The sequence below is a fragment of the Bombyx mandarina genome, chromosome 15 (genome assembly GCF_030267445.1).
Source record: "Bombyx mandarina strain Sakado chromosome 15, ASM3026744v2".
Classification (NCBI taxonomy): domain Eukaryota; kingdom Metazoa; phylum Arthropoda; class Insecta; order Lepidoptera; family Bombycidae; genus Bombyx; species Bombyx mandarina.
The window spans coordinates 1147776-1165803 of NC_143221.1; the positions used below are offsets into that span (position 1 = coordinate 1147776).

Here is an 18028-nt window from a genome sequence, read left to right on the forward strand (position 1 = left end):
AAGACCAAATTATTGATATCTTATATTTTCCTTATTACATACTATTGATATTGATATTAACTTCATAAATTTCACAATAATCTGAAAATAAACATGTATCCCACGTTACGCAGCTGTTAATAAAAATCAATTTCTCATTCAATAAAAATGAGAACAAAAAAATCACAAATCTGAAAAGCGCTAATACATTAAAGTGATTGTTCGAAGAAATCTCATGTTTTATTGCGAAGGGACAATTAAAAATAGAATGTCCCACACGTTATGATGATCCGGTGAAAAATCTAACATAATAATGTGACAGTAGCAACGGCTCGGCAGCAGTCTGGCCCGCAACATTTCCCGCGGTAGACGGCTCACGCCTACACGCTGCCTTCAAACAAACCACACAACAACCACGCGAAAACAATCGGAATAAAACTAAAAACTGACAGTGTGAAACGGACTTAATCGTTTTTTTTTTTCTGAGTGGCCAGTGACAATGACGCGTGCACTCTGTGATAAATTATTTTGGCGCGAAACATGCTTGACTGATGAATTTCCCGCTTTTTAACTCAGGTGCGTTATGACGTCATGTATTTTTTGAATTCTGAAATTTTTACTTTAACATATTCAATTATGTTAAACATTTATTTATATAAACTAGGGTACACGCTAATGGTTCGACGTTAAAAGCCGGTGTAATGTCTTTTACGTTATAAACTGCTTTGCCCTACTTTTAAAGTTATTGGTAAATAGAATGGACATCAAAGGGAATGGAGTTTTTTTATTGATTTTTGACAAACGAGCTTAGGAAGTTTTATGCAACTTTACGTATTTCTGAAAAATCTTTCTCATGTTACCTACTAATTAAATGTTGTGTTTTGAAATGTAACTGGTGAGACTATCCGTTTTGGCACGTTCGTTCTAAATTATAGTTTGTTATTTTAATGTAATGTATTGTGAAATTTGTTCTCGTTTTTTTTTAATATTTATGTTACAGTTCATTTTATCGGTGAAATTAATAGATTTACATTAAAAATAAGAGATTTGGGCCGTAAAAATGACTTGTCAACCATTTTCGTTAATATTATTTAACATTGGTTAAAAGAGACAAGACATATTATCTGAAGGCTGTTTAATTACCTATCTATGTAGATATTAGTGTCGATAAATTTTTAATTGAGGTATACTGTTGTTTTTATCAATAAATTATTGTTATGTTGTTCTAGAAATCTAGACTATGATGATACTTATAATATAATAGTAAATATTTATTGTGAATGTTACGTATTAATTAAATTTTGGTACATCGTTTAAGAGATTCTCACTATACCGTGACGGAAACAGCTTTTAGTTAAACCCTATTTTGACGATGTATTTAATGGCAATTGCTGATCCTAATATCACTTCATCTTTGACAATATTTATCGGTTAGGATGGGTAGCTTATTTTTCAAAGAGCAACTACTATCAAGCGGTACGTAACACGTTTTTTTTGTATTGCTTAAATGGAAGGAAGTGTTCACAGCCCACCTGATTTAAAGTGGTTACTGGAGCCCATAGACATCTACAACGTAAATGCCGCCGCAGACCTTGAGTTATGAGTTCTAAGGTCTCAGTATAGTTTCAGTTGGTATAGTTACAGTTTGTTATCAGGGGCTGTTAAAAGGCAAATCTTTAATCCCATTATTCAAACCCGTAATTACACAAGATAAGAATTCAGAATTGAATTCTAAAAGTACACCTTAATCTTATATCTTTAAACGAGCAATTCTTGTATATAAATATTTAAATAATCTTAATCTCGAAAACGGCTCCAACGATTTTCATAAAATTTAGTATACAGGGGATTTCGGGGGCGATAAATCGATCTAGCTACGATTTAATTTTCAGCAAATGTTGTTTTATTCGTGTTTTCAATAATCAACTTTATCGATAATCAACTTAAATATAAACTAATTTTTTTTTATTGAATGAAAATAACAAATAATATAATATAATATCAATATGTAATTCGTATTTAAATATAATTTCTAAAAAAACACAATTTATAAATAAAAAAAATTAACAAAGCTCGGTCATCCTCTAGTAACCCTTAGAAGAGGAAGGAAAGTAGGGCGTGGGTACTTGCTCTAAGCTTAAAGGAATAATCGGATCGAGTTCAGCAATTATACCACTCTGCGCCTCATCATAATCTCGTGTGTAGAGAATGCATTCGTTATTTGTTCTGTATAGCTGACACGAAACCCTAATTTGAAAAAAAAATAGAAACAGATGAAACTATTTAAAATTTGTTATTAAGTAACAAGGGCTATGTGATTTTGTTCACTAGAATTAAAAAACTCACTAACAAATCAATATTCGTATGCTAATTATACGTCGCGTAGCCTTCAAGTTCGCTTAAGTTGGAACTTATGTACGTAGAAGCGTTTGCCTGAAAATATTTTATGACATTTTACTATAAGCAGAAGGTGGCGAGCGAGTCTGGAACAAGAATGGCGTTTATAAAAAAAAGGCAGGCTAGATCGCTAAAAAAAAGTATATTTATTATATTTAGCTCATGGTATTGACAACGGTACATTGGCGTAGCAGGGTTTTCGACTAGTAATGTAATAGAAATGGCATTGTAATAAAATATTTATATGTTTGTGCGCATTGAACTATGTTGAGCACGTGGTCTCAGGCGCACAAGTGTGTCTATTTTGGTTTGTGTTTCGGCAACGGATGTCCCTCCGGGCCGCCGTTTTTGATAAATCGATACGATGATAAATAGCATGGGGCGTTTATGGGGAATGGTTTTGTTTATTTTTGTCATGGTCATAGCGTCTTATCTTTTCCTTTATACGGTTTTATGGGCGGTAAAACTCAAGGCCCACCTGACGTCAAGTGGAGTCAAAATAAACGATCAGCTAACGATGAGCCACACACTGCGACTCGTTCTGATTAGGAAATGAAAAATAAACGTTACAATAATTAGGTTTTATTCTGTGACTAGCTTTTCGCCTTGACTTCGATGGCTTGATCTTCATATGATGTGGGCGAAAACTTCTCAACACAACAGAATTCTACATTATTTTTCACAGTTAAATCATATTGAATTTAGCCAATATTAGCTCAGCGGTTTGGGCTTGAAAACCAAACTAACAGACAGAATTAGCTTCATATTGTTATATTATTATGTTCTTTGTCTAACAGTATAAAAGTAAATTCCAAAAATATTTAAACAACGATAATATATTTTTGCAACAAATAGTTTTAATGCAGCGAACTAATTCCAAACGACTCTATCCGTGAATACTTCATGAAAATTCAATCAAATCAAGTCTTAAGATTGCGCGAGCCACCAAAAAGCAGCGGGACAATAGTTACAAATTGCTTTTTTTTTTATTGCCCTTGTAGGCAGACGAGCATACGGCCCACCTGATGGTGAGTGGTTACCGTCGCTCATGGACTTCAGCAATGCCAGGGGCAGAGCCAAGCCGCTGCCTACCGACCTGCTTGTTTATGTTCTATTGATTTTTTTCTTTCTTTCTATTTCGTTACTCTTCGTCGATATACAGACCACCTCATTTTTCTGTTCTATTATATGCATTTATGAATTAAGATATCTTATACGTTATTTTTATATTGCTGTATTATTGATTTCTGATTTCCTATTAATTTTCATTATAATATATAAGACCTAATAGTGTATTAAGAAAACCAAAGTGTTCTTGTATCTTAAAATTTCCGATTCATCTGATTTTGTTATTGCACAATAACTTTAAATGTCATTAATAAATTTAATAAAATAAATTATAATAGTACCGAACGAAAATTTAATTTGTTTAGTACTTCAAAGATGATGTTGGCGGAACATTTCTAATATAATGAAATAAAATAAAACAGATTCAGTACCTAATAAAAGTTCCATGTTTCCTTGAAATGTTGTTCATGGTGACTCAATGGGTTTATTGTGGTACGTATCAACTCGCTTATTCGTATTGCCAACCACACGTTCATGTTTGAAGGTTAGAATAGCTACAGCAGTAAATCTCGCCTGTGGCTACGGGCTTCAGCAAATGTAGGCTCAATGGTACCTATTTCGACTAATAAAAACAATACCCTTGCCAAGATTTTGCAAAAAAAAAAAACCCACGTCATCTCGGATCCTCCCGATCCACTAACGGTGCTTTTAGGTACTTCAAGCACCGGTCACCATTCTCGTTGAACCCGTCGCTTGCGACGAAGGGCTCGACGAGTAAATTAACTCTCAGACACAGCCCACTGAGTTTCTCGCCGGATCTTCTCAGTGGGTCGCGTTTCCGATCCGGTGGTAGATTCTGCGAAGCACGACTCTTGCTAGGGTTCGTGTTAGCAACGTCATCAGGTTTGAGCCCCGTGAGCTCACCTACTAGCCACGGTTACGCTGAAATAGCCTCTCAAGGCTCTCAGCTTAGGTAGGAAAAAAAAAAAAAAGCAAATTTTTTTTTATCTGTGCTTAGAGCTAGGGAAATGATGTTTTTCATTGGGCATATCTTTTAAATCATTTGCTAATTACAATCATAAAGACTGGCTGGCTGAATGGCTGACTTCTCTGCCCCAAGCGTATTGACAAAATGTATAATAGACTTCGATACCCGGATACATTTGACATCTGCAATATGCTTCTTGAATGTAGATGAATGATGTATCTCCTAGCATGTTCTATGTGCCCGTCGCCAGAGATACCCGCAGACAGAGTCAGGTTAATAAACAATAAAAAACCACGAGAATAAACTGTAAAAGTACTGGAAAATACAAAATTCTACCAAAACATTATTTATATAAATGCAGCTGACAAACTACAAATGTAGTTTTTACAACACTTGCCAGTTTCGGACAGACACTCGAACGCACGTTAATGGTTGCTGCTCATTAATGCGGAGTTAGAATGAATCAGCCGGCACGTGCACGATTCGTCGTCGTCGTATACGAGTCGTCGAGAAAAATCGTGTCGTCGGAACGTGACTTCTGTTATTGTCTAACACAAGTACTATTATGATGACTTCTGCTAGTGCCAGTTTTAATGCCAAGTAGCGGAGCGAATCCGCATGACATCAACCGTTATTGGCTTATCACAAATTTACAATAATAAAAGTTTTATAAGTAATCACATAGACACACAAATAAATTAATCATATTCAACACCATAGAAGAAAATATTATGAATGTTTTAAGTAGTCAGGGTTTGTGTTCCGTTCTACGATACACAATTTGAGGCTGCAGTTTGTACACATTGCAGCATGAATTTCGACGCACTAAATTATTATTAATTGATGTTCGAGATCTACATAAGCGTGAAACGAAACGCATAACAACATTTTTACATTATCTGTGCATTTGCATCGGTCACCACTTTGGCGCGGATTTTTTATAATTTTCAAGACTAGTTCTTTTTTCAAATTATTATTGTCGGATTAAAATAAAATAGAATATCACAAATCGATTTATTATTTGTCCCGAGCGTGGCTACTCGATATGTTCCATTCGCTACAGATCGTAGCACTGACGAATGATTTAGCATTACTTCGTGTCATTCCACCATTATCAGCGCTTCTGCGGCGTGTCCGTTTTTATAGATGTTTGCATTTGTTTTAATTAACTGTTCGGATGCTGATGGTCGACCCTCCGAACCGAACCTGAGTTCTCATTACCTACGAATATCTGGGACTTCGTTTACACACTACACACACTACTGTGCTAGGGAAATGAACTATCGACCTGACGTACTAAGGAAAAATATAATGGAACTAGGGTAATCTCTTGGTCTAGGGTAGTAGTAACTTGGTGGACGAGCTCACAGCCCACCTGGTGTTAAGAGGTTACCGGAGCCCATAGACATTTACAACGCAAATGTCGCCACCCATCTTGAGATAGAGTTCTAAGATCTCAGTATAGTTACAACGGCTGCCCCACCCTTCAAACCGTGGTATCTACCCGTGCTTTATCTAGGTACGCCGTGGGATAACGAAAGGTCTTCCTAACCATAACCTTGATTATCAACCTTAATGCTTGTTCAGTTTTAATAAATAATGTCTCTAATGACCGCCCCATGCCGATAAGCAGTAACCTAGCGATGTTTAACTAAATTGTTTTTAACATATTTAATTTGGTCACATTTCTAAGAAGCTATTTGAGAATCCATGTTATTTTCGCGTAAGTAACTATAATGTACGTAATAAATCTAGTTAAGTACGCAATGAAAGAATATCATTGATTTATGAACAATGACGTCATTGTTCACAAACGCCTTGCTAATACATCAATGCTTTGCGGGAACGGCATGGAGAATTTTCCCATAAGAAAAACGCAACCAAACATTTAAATTATTAATCATGGAGTCATTTAAGTGTATGTGAATTTAAATAGTCACTTAAAATAGGATAACTCACAACGTATGTCTGTTAGGTTTTCCCCCGGAAAGATTATATGAAAATTTATCGAGAAGAAAACACAAAATGAGCTTTTCTTTTTACAAATATAACTTTTTTCTTTGATAATAATATTATTGCATATGTGAATTGCGATCGTGGTGCATAAAATAAAAGTATTCCACTGTTGCACATTTATTGTTCGCTTCCAAAATCTTCTCTCTTAATATAATAAAAAATTAACTGACGCCATTTTACGCCTTGTTAATTCAATCGTCTTCGCCATCTTGCTTTTCTCTGTCATTCTCTATTCTCTTTCTTACCGTTTTCTCTTACTCAGATCTTAACGCTTTGTACCAAACATTTCTCATACGTTCCGTTCTTACCAATCCTACACATATTTATAAACTTTATTTAAGTTTCAGAATAATATAATAATTAGACGTCGTATATATACCGTACCGGCTGTCTGGTGTAGTGGTAAGTGACATGGTCACTACACAAGGGGTCGCGGGTTCGAATCCCGCCAAGGGAAGATATTTGTATGATAAATATAAAATGTTTTTTCCAGGGTTATTGATTTATATTAAATATATGTATGTGTATAATAAAATCTTATATTTATTTCCGTTATCTGGTACCTGTAACACAAGTTCTTTACGAATTTACCACGGGACCAGTTTACGTGGCGTGATTGTTAGTAAATATTTAATATTTAATTTAATTTAATTTAATATACAGACGTCACTTAAATCCAATGACTAGAAAATAAAGTAAAACTCCCAAAAAAAAAACTATGTATGTGTGTGTTCCGATAGCCAATGTCAACTTAATATTTTTATGTTTCAAAATCATGACTATAGGATTCCTCATTAGCTTACGATAATATTATCATGACTTACACATACTTATAAATGTATTAGAACCAAATTCGTTTCACTTAAAAGAGAAATATGAGCAAAGACACTTAGAAGTCATTGTGAATACAGTCTATAGTGGAACGAGTAATATTTTTATTCTATGTGATTTATTGTCGGCATATATCGGTTTGTAGTTCCATGGCGTAATGGCTCCATAGCTCGGGGTAATCTTGATAGGGAGCCCGCCAACATCGCGTCGGGGAGAGTTGACAAATCGCTCGTTTCCATGTTCAGTGTGCTTAGAACGAGTACGTTTGCCGCTAGGGGCGCTGTTCCAACTGCATACAAATTTGAGTTAACTTTTACGCTATCGAGAACGTTAAAAAACTCCCTTTTTTTCCTACCTATGCTGATAGCCTTGAGAGGCTATTTCAGCTTCACTCCAACGTGTGTAGGTGAGCTCACGGGGCTCAACCGGAGTATTGCTAACACTGACCCTAGCAAGAGCAGTGCTTCGCAGAATCTACCACCGGATCGGAAACGCGACCCACTGAGAAGATCCGGCGAGAAACTCAGTGGGCTGTGTCTATGGGTTAATTCGCTCGTCGAGCCCCTTCGTCTCAAGCGACGGGTTCGACGAGGACGGTGACAGACTCGCACTAAGCGCACTCATCGTGCACTGAGCCGCTACCTGAATTATATGTTCTCTTACTCTGAGATGTATAACTACTATTGTTTTTTTAAAACGCTCTTAATAGTTTGATCTGGGTCTAACTAAGTAACGGAATCTTGTATCGAAATTTTAAGACGCCCCAATAACTTGAAATTTTTCGCACATATCATTTCGACTGACTAGGTGGTGCAGCGCTCCTGACTATTGCGCTAAAGGTCGTGGCTTCGATTCTAACATCGGGAACCACATTCCTTTCATGAACTGGTTTGTGTGCTCTTTATTTGGGTGTTAATTATCTATTCATATAATTAAACGTATTTATATAAGTATTCCAGTACGCGGTCGCCACTCAAGAACCTTTTGGCCCCAACGGCCATCCGTTCCGCGAGCAATGTGTCCTGCCCACTGCCACTTCAGTGTCGTAATCCTTTGGGCTATGTCGGTTACCATGGTTTTCCTGCGAAGCTCCTCATTTCTGATTTGATTTCGCAGGGAAACTCCGAGTATAGCCCTCTCCATTGCTCTTTGGGTGACCTTGAGCCTTCTCATAAGACCCATTGTGAGCGACCAAGTCTCAGTGCCATATGTCATCACTGGCAACACACACTGGTCAGAGACTTTCGTCTTGAGACACTGTGGTATTTGTGATGAGAAGATTTTACGTAGCTTTCCGAAAAAATAGAAAAACATAAGTATTCATGCCAACCTCTAGTACCCATAACACAGACAATCCTAGTTTGGGGCGGGTTGACCGTGTGAGATTTGTTCCCAGTTATTTGTTATTATTATATCAAGGATTGATGGCATAATTAACTTTATTAGGTACTTTGGCTTAATATGATAGCAGAATAGCCGATAAGAAAATGAATATTTTATTTATAATCCCCTCTACAAGTTTTTCCTACAAGTTTTATACTACATACATTTTTTTCGGCTCAAATGGGAAGACAATTTCAGATATCGGGTGTCTAATAGTTAAGAGTCCACACAGGATGTGAATGCTGGTGTGCACCGCTATACGACTTAATATTCCATCAGTTTCTGCTGCTCTTGCTCATCTTTAATCCGTAATGAGCTCACCTTACTCTCTCTAACTTCCTCGTTTCTCTGATTCTTGAGATATGTGTGTGTGTTTTTTTTGTATTCCAGAAAAATTATAAACACGAGCAATGAATAATGTATTTACTCCGGTCATCGTTCTCGTCGAACCCGTCGCTTGCGACGAAGGGTTTGACGAGTAAATTAACCCACAGACACAGCCCACTGAGTTTCTCGCCGGATCTTCTCAGTGGGTCGCGTTTCCGATCCGGTGGTGGATTCTGCGAAGCACGGCTCTTGCTAGGGTTCGTGTTAGAAACGTCATCAGGTTTCAGCCCCGTGAGCTCACCTACTAGTTAAGGTTACGCTGAAATAGCCTCTCAAGGCTTCACAGCTTGGGTAGGAAAAAAAATAGTATTTTCGTAGTGGGTTTTTAAATTCATTTTTTTCATTCAATCCTTAAATAATAATAATAATAAACATTTATTCCAAAAATAAGAAAAATAACGAGGCTTGCAAAGGGCTACCGGCTCAGCAATCTCTAACAGTAAGGAAACAATCGGTACTGGGGCGCTGATCTTCCGCCGGCACCTGCGGAGTGACGCGCATACCAGCATCAGACCGACCAATCGTTATGAATTTGACTTTGGCGAATTATATTTCTTTTTAATTGGAACTTATTATGCTTTTGTTAAGAAAACTAAATTTAAACAAACCCAAGTGCACAACAACATGAAATATAAAATAAAACAAGAATTACAAAAAAAATCTAAAAGGTACAACAAAATCAAATATATTAAATTAATAAAATAAAAATTATAGTTGCAATGCACAATTACTTATAGTACGTAATAATTAATAACATCTGATATTTTCGAATTTTACTTGTGTATTCGAAAAGATATACTTTTAAATTTGCTTTAAAAGAACTTAGTGCTCTCTAGTGCCGGATAGGTGGAGGAATATTGTTCCAACATTTTGAGGCATTTTTAAATAGATATAGTATTTAGTTGGAGTAGCGCTTGTGCCATTCGTATTAGGCGTTCTAAGGCTTCCGGCCGAAAACGAATTAAGGAAACCATACATAAGAAGTTAATAGAGCTTGAATAATGTTAGCGTTGCTTGAAGTTGACCCAGTCTGATTAGTTTGGAATTTATTCCGAAATTTCTGTCTATGTGCAGATTCGCTTAAGGAAAGAGGTATTTTTACTTTGGACATTTTTATTGCTCTCGATGAGCGAATAGTTCAGTGCTTTTTAGGGCTTATTGACGTCACAACCTTAATGCCGCCACCCACCTTGATACACGCTAAGCAGTTATACTTAACTCCAGGTATGCAAATAGCGAAAAAGGTTAAATCCTTGAAGGTTTTGATGTTATTATTCTTGGTATTGGGTTGTCAATAGCTGTCACAAGAACATTTAAATATTTGGTAGATTTTATGAATCGCCGAAACCGTCGCTTGCGACGAAGGGCTCGACGAGTAAATTAACCCATAGAATAGTGGGAAGATAGTGGGAATGAGTTGCTCACTTCGGGCATTTCAATATTGCAATAATTATTACGTTATAATACTCATTGTAAAAATTAAGATTTAAAAAAAATGTAATATTAAAAAAAAAAAAGACGCTGAGTTTCTTGCCAGGTCTTCTCAGGACGGAGGCTAGTTTTTGTGAATTGGCGGTAGTTCCTTTTGACGTTCGTACTTTCATTTATGTTGAATAATATATTTTTTGATTTGATTTGATTTGATTTAGACAGCCTACTGAGTTTCTCGCCGGATCTTCTCAGTGGGTCGCGTTTCCGATTCGGTTGTAGATTCTGCGAAGCACTGCTCTTGCTGGGGCCAGTGTTAGCAACACTTCCGGTTTGAGCCCCGAGTGCTCACCTACACGCTAGGGTGAAGTTGAAATAGCCTTTCAAGGCTATCAGTATAGGTAAGAATAAAAATGAATTTTCAAATATACTTATATTAATTTACGAAATCAACTAGTTGATAGGCAGTTGAGATTACATCAATCTACAGTCATTTGATGATTCTACTACACTTTATTATGAAAATAATGATTGTCTCGCGCCTAAAATTAGCAAGGTAGTAAACGCTCATTCGGAATCACTTTGAGTTCATCTACCCGCAAACGGAAATTATATAACGAAATATAATAAAATAGTTGAAATATTATAAGGTTCAATTTGAAGTTTTATGATTTACCGTCTTCATATACATTTAATAGCTTATTAATGATCTAATCAATGGCGGGTCGAAGTTTTCAATAAGAGATAAAAATGTTCGTTTTCAAATAAAAAGTCATTACGGGTATCGAAAATTGGGTTGAAAAATCAAAGAACATTTCAGAATCAAAGTTAAATACGTACACAACAGTACTCCCGAATGATATTCACGATGGATGATTAATCTCGTGGAATAATTATTACATTACAAATTTAGTAATTACTGGTATATGTGTAGAAATGTTCGATGAAGGTAGTGATACCAATTAACATGATTTATTATTAATAATAACTGAGAGAACTTTTTATTTTGTGTATAGTTGAGTTATTGTTTAGGATTACATTTATTTTGTGTTTATTTTAATTTTCTACTTTTAATTAATTTTATGTAGTAAAAATTAGTAGTAATGTTTTTTTTAATTTTTTGGAACGAAGTTCCTTATCGCGCGTTGTGAAAGGGGGCTAGACGGAAAAAATTCTTACGAAAAGTTGTCACGACACTTTTTAGATCCGTCATTCTGACCAATCAACGTGTAGGCGCTTATCGCGTGACATTACTCGTATCCGATTGGTCCGCGTAATGAGTACAGTTTCTCGAGATAGCGTTTCAACAATAGTAATTTAGTTCATAGTATTGTTTTTTTCTTCTTTATAATGCCGTAATTTATTATTATAACTTAAAAAAAAATTACAATTCCTTCACTAATTAATCGAAAGGAACTTCGTTCCATCCGGGTGTCCCTTGACACCTCTGAAGTTTTTTTTTATTGTTTGAATGGGTGGATGAGCTCACAGCCCACCTCGTATTAAGTGGTTATTGGAGCCCATAGACATCTACAACGTAAATGTGCCACCCACCTTGAGATATAAGTTCTAAGGTCTCAGTATAGTTAAAACGGCTGCTTCACGGCAGAAATAGGCAAGGTGGTGGTACCTACCCGCGCGGACTCACAAGAGGTCCTACCACCAGTAATAAATTATTAATTGACATGAATTGACATACCAGTATTCATTGACACTACCACGGGTTTTAGGTTTCGGGAACTAATCCAATTCTTGTATACACATGTACATAGGGCTTGTTCCGAAGCCAGACGCTGGTTATCCAGTAATGCGTAATTTGGCATTTCGCTCGGTCCGGATGGGTACGCGCGCCAATCCTGCGGCTGTGCGACACACTCTTGGAATCCGTCCAACGTTGCATGATGGCGATAGATGCTGATGACAATCATCAACGAGATTTACCGAAAAATGATGGCATTCGTGTGTACTATATAATAATAATAAATAACTGGTTAGGTACATACTGTTGCTCTATTAATTTCAGCCGTGAAACAGTCGCGTGTTCCAGTTTGAAGGGTGGTCCAACCAGGAGGCCGACGTGACCTGACCTGACTCAACATCTTGACTCATCATCACGCAGAGTCTGTAAGATCTGGTGACCCTAATTCGCGTTAATTTTTTTCTTTTTCTTATTTCCAAAGCGTCGAATACATTGCAAACGGACGACTAAACTGTTATTCGACAATTAATTATTGCGCTAACTATCGTCAAATTCTCTATAAAAGACAATGACGTTTCCTTGGACACAGAAAGAAATAACACTGTCTCGAGGTATTTTGATAAGTTCGAGATTAATCCGTGAAATTGGTTTAAATTGTCTCTAAAACTCGCAAAAATATGTGTAATTACTGTCTGGAGATCACCCAAGTTCGCAACTAGAGTACCTATAAACAAATATTCACTTATAAATAAGGAGAGGGCAGTCTCGTATCGAAATGACGTGTACCGTCAAGCCACGAACGGTTGATGAAAGCTGTTCCACAACACGAAACTGTGAAGCGATTTAAAGCCTCATATAATTCAACAAATTAGCATAACAAAAACTGAACGCTAATTGTTTCCTAGCACCGCCACATTTACTTAAGCTCCGAACTTTGCAACTTAGATTTAAGCGCCATTACTCAAGTTAAGAATCAGTGGAAATACTTTTTATATTATGTCTTCGGTTTGAGTTCACTAGGTCAAATAGACACCCGTCTGTCAAATTACTTCCATTCTGGAATCGCGTAACTGTAACATGACTTGATTAGCAAACTTCTATTAAATAGCTCGTTACCGTTATTTAGATGAGGAATTAAAATAGTCATTTTAATTTGCTGGTTCACGTAACTGAGATAATACAATAATTTAGCAGTTGCCTAATAGTTCAATGTAGATTCCATTTATACCTATATAAAAACGAAGAGATATCTTATTACATGCTTTAGTTACGTAATTTTAATTTGGAAGTTTCTTGCGTATGAGCACATCTTAATAGGGCTAAATAGGCGTAAACAAATTCCGACCGGAACCCTCTTCCTCGATATCGCGAAGGCGTTCGACAGTCTGGCCCAACGGTTTGGTTTACAAACTGTACAACATGGGAGTGCCAGACAGACTTGTGCTCATATACGAGACTTCTTGTCGAACTGTTCGTTTCGATATCGAGTAGAGGGAACTCGCTCTCGCCCCTGTCATCTGACTGCCGGAGTCCCGCAAGGCTCCACGCTCTCTCCGTTATTATTTAGTTTGTATATCCATGATATATCCCGGTCTCCGGAGACCAATCTAGCGCTCTTCGCCGATGACATGGCTATCTACTAATCGTGTAGGAAGAAGTCGCTCTTGCATCGGCGACTCCAGATCGCAGTAACCACCATGGGACAGTGGTTCCGGAAGTGGCACATTGACATCAACCCCAGGAAAAGCACAACGGTGCTCTTCAAATAGGGTCGCCTTCCAAATACCACTTCGAGCATCCCATTCCTTAATAGGCGCGTTAACGCCTATTAAGGCGTTAACGCGTTAGTTAATAGGCGCGTTAACGCCGCCAGACCATACCGTGGGCCTCGAAGGTCAAATGCCTAGGCGTCACCCTCGACAGAGGGATGACATTCTGTCCCCATATCAAAACGCGCGACCGTGCCGCCTTCAAATTAGGACGTCTCTACCCTATGCTTTGCAAGCGAAGCAAACTGTCCCTCAGTGTTAGCATCACTCCGGTTTGAGCCCCGCGAGCTCATCTACTAGTTAAGGTTACGCTGAAGTAGCCTCACAAGGCTATCAGTATAGGTAAGAATAAAAATGAATTTTTAAGCTTCAGCTTAGGTAGGAAAAAAAAAGCGTTCAGACGCTTTTTTTTTTACTCAGGTGAAGCTCTACGATAGCTCTACTTCGGAGGGTGGGGATAGCTGTTACGCAACTGAAACTACAACCATAATCGATATAAGAAATATTTTTCACTTTCTTAAATGATTTCGTACCTAGCGAAGAAATTAATTTTTCTGGTAATTATTTTCTTTTCTGGTATTCAATTACTGGTGGTAGGACCTCTTGTGAGTCCGCGTGGGTGGGTACCACCACCCTGCCTATTTCTGCTGTGAAGCAGTAATGCGTTTCGGTTTGAAGTTGTAACTATACTTGAGACCCTAGAACTTATATCTCAAGGTGGGTGGCGCGCAGGTGGGTTGCGTTGTGGATGTCTATGGGCTCCAGTAACCATTTAACACCAGGTGGGCTGTGAGCTCGTCCACCCATTTAAGCAATAAGTAAAAAAATCACAAAAATATGAAAACATTATTTTAAAAAAAGAACCTCAGTGATATAACTAGAATTTCTTAATTAAATAAAAAAATATATTATCGCGTTGTTCTTACGGACACAAGCTCCGGGCTCAGGTGCAAGTAATACTGTCATTCGTAAATTCAAGTCTCGCTTAGGGCACGCGCACAGTTGTCTCGATTTATGCAGCGTCTTTTGTTTATACAGGGTGGCCCATAAGTCCTTTGATATGAAAAAAATTTATTAAAATAAAACTAATTACATTATGAATTAAATTTTTATTTACATAAAAAGCTTAAAAAACGGGAATTATTTTTTGAAAATAACATCTCCTAAATATAATCCGTTGCGATCACGGCACTCTTGCAAACGACGTCTAAAATTGTCGATGACTGCGCGGCACGTCACTGCTGAAATGCTTGTCATTTCTCTGCGGATGTTTTCTTTTAGGGCCTCAATTGACCGCGGGTTTGTGTCGTATACTTTAGCCTTAAGGTAGCCCCACAAAAAAAATCCATCGGGGTCAGATCTGGACTACGTGGAGGCCAGGAAATGTCTCCTCTCTTAGAGATAACTTTGCCAGGAAAAAGTTGACGGATAACGGGCATAGCAGTGTTAGAGGTGTGAGAAGTGGCCCCATCCTGTTGAAACCACGTCCTGGCATTAAAGCCTGAAAAGTTTTGCAATTCTGGTATGAAAAACTCTTCGATCATAGCCACATATCGCTCCGACGTAACAGTAACTGCGCGCCCTCTGCCATCCTCAAAGAAGTAAGGCCCTAGGATACCATGGGCTGACATAGCGGCCCAAACAGTCACTTTCGGACTATGTAAGGGCTTCTGATGCTTAAGTTTTGGATTGATGGGGCTCCAATAGCGGCAATTTTGTTTACTAACATGCCCGTTAAGATGGAAATGAGCCTCGTCAGAGAACATTGTGTTATTGAAGGAAGTAAACCGATTCAACATTTCATTCGCATAATTTTGTCTTTGAATACCGTCAGTTTCCTTTAATTCTTGAACCAACTGAATTTTGTAAGGGTGCATATGTAAATCTTTCTTCAAAATCCGTTGTAACGATGTCCTGGATACGTTTAATGCTCTGGCGCGCTTACGAGTTGACTGTGTCGGATTTTCGCGAATAGACTGTGTCACTGTGTCTATGTTTTGTTCCGTACGTGACGTCCTTGGGCGACCCAACCGCGGTTTATCTAACGTCGAACCGGTCTCCTCGAACTTAGCAACCCAGTTCTTAATCGTTTGAAGAGTTGGAGTGTCGTCAAAGTTGTGTAAGCCTTTGTGTTCTCGAAATTTATGCCGCGCAACGGTTGCCGAATTGTCGTTTTATAAAACTCGCGCACACAAAACGCACGGTCCGCTCCGGTAAAACGCTCCATCGCGACTAAATTCCCAGAAACCGAAGTTACTCCCCCCGCTTCCCCTGCACCGCTCACGCGCGCCCTGTTCGTTTTATTCAAATTTTACTTTTCAAAGGACTTATGGGCCACCCTGTATTATGGAAGTAGCACCTGCTCACTAAACTGTTGTCAAAAAACTGCTTCTTAGCTGACTTTTGCTGACTTACTAGGCCTCTAAACCATTATTAACCGACTTTAAAAAAGGAGGAGGTTCTCAATTCGACTGCATAACTTTTGACTGGGTGAATCGATTTTGTAGATACTTTTTTTGTCATTAGCAAGCTGACGCTTCCCGTGTGGTCTCATTACAATTTAGTCCAGTTTTGATAATGGTATCCACGAGAAAACCATATGTCTTAAATTTGCATTAAGTACTTGCGCGACAAATAGATGAATAACTCAATATCACACCAACCGATTTCGATGATTACTGTTTTTAGTGTATATTCATTTTTTTTGGAACATCTTTTTTTCTATTTGAAGTCGGTTTTTGTTAAAGCATGTTTATTTACAATTATAGTCATCTACGTCATGAAAGAGAGAAGACATTTTTAATAGGCTAGGTAAGCAAGTTAGGTTTTAATCATTACTAGAGGACCCGCAGTAGTTAGTCGAAATTCGTCTATAATTAATTTGAATTGTAAGTTTGTACACTATTATGATTGTACTTTACACTTCTATAATCACAAATTTCGCCAACACTACACTATAAAAAGTATTAACAAAGACAAACAATATTTAATCTCAATTTGGCAACAGACGTCAAGAACAAAAGTTTGACAATAAATAGTATGCATGCGTGTGTGCGTCAAATACATGGTATGTAGTGTGTGTAATGTTTTCTTTATTGATTTAATGTATCTTTTATGCATTATTTAAAAAAAATATTAGCATTGTGCACTTCTTCTCTATACTCTCTATAAGTGTGGAAAATATCATACTCCTCCGTCCGCGCAATTTTCCTAAAAAGGGGTACAAAGTTTTTGCTTCACGCATTAATATATACCTAGTCAGGTTATAAATTCTGTCACATGTTTAATGTATAATAATTGAAACAAGTTTATTCATTATGTAACCGTTCATATACCAAAATGAACTTAACAAAACATAGATTCTTATGACACTAAAGTTTATTCAAAATGACCTCCGTGATTTTGAATACAGGCCTTCAATCTGCGCGGCCAGTCGTCTATCGCAGCACGAACGAGGTCCATGTCAATATCGGCGGCTGCCTTGATCAAGGATGTCTTGAGTGGCTCCAAATTGGGATGAAGCTTTGAGCACGCCTTTTCCTCCGAGTGTTGCCATATCTTGTAATCTAACGGATTCAAATCTGGACTGGAGGAGGGCTAGTCTTCGTGCCGGGTGAAGTCGATTTCACGCGCCGCCAGCCAGTCTTGTGTGCTCTTCGCTCTATGAGCTGGCGCCGAATCTTGTTGGAATACCCAGTGCCTATTATTGAACATGGTATGAGAAACAGGTTCCACAAGGTTCGTCAGGACTGTATTTTGATACACAACTGCATTCGTTTTTACACCTTTCTCACAAAAATGTACCTCTGTTAAGCCCCAATAAGAAACTCCTAATCATACCATGAGCGAGGATGGGAAATGACCTCGTTGGACACGCGGAATACGGTTGCTCGCTTCTTCACTACTGTGTGAGTACACCTTAACATTTTGTTTGTTGTAGCTCTCTTCTACGGTAAAAATTTTTTCATCCGAAAAAAGAATTTCCCGATTTTTTTTTCCCGCGTACCGCTTCAACTAAGCGCGGCATCTCTTCAGTCTCAGGTCCATTAGACGAGCATTCAAACGATGTCCTGTTTTTCTTCG

General features: G+C 37.7%; 1 protein-coding gene across 1 annotated transcript in view; it reads left to right on the top strand.

Moving 5' to 3' along the window:
• Positions 1–259: 259 nt before the first annotated feature.
• Positions 260–18028, top strand: part of LOC114242684 (uncharacterized) — a 64929-nt gene continuing 47160 nt past the window's right edge. Inside the window, exon 1 of the mRNA XM_089732824.1 lies at positions 260–555. The gene's annotated coding sequence lies outside the window, so the exon portion shown is untranslated. The remainder of the gene's footprint in view (positions 556–18028) is intronic.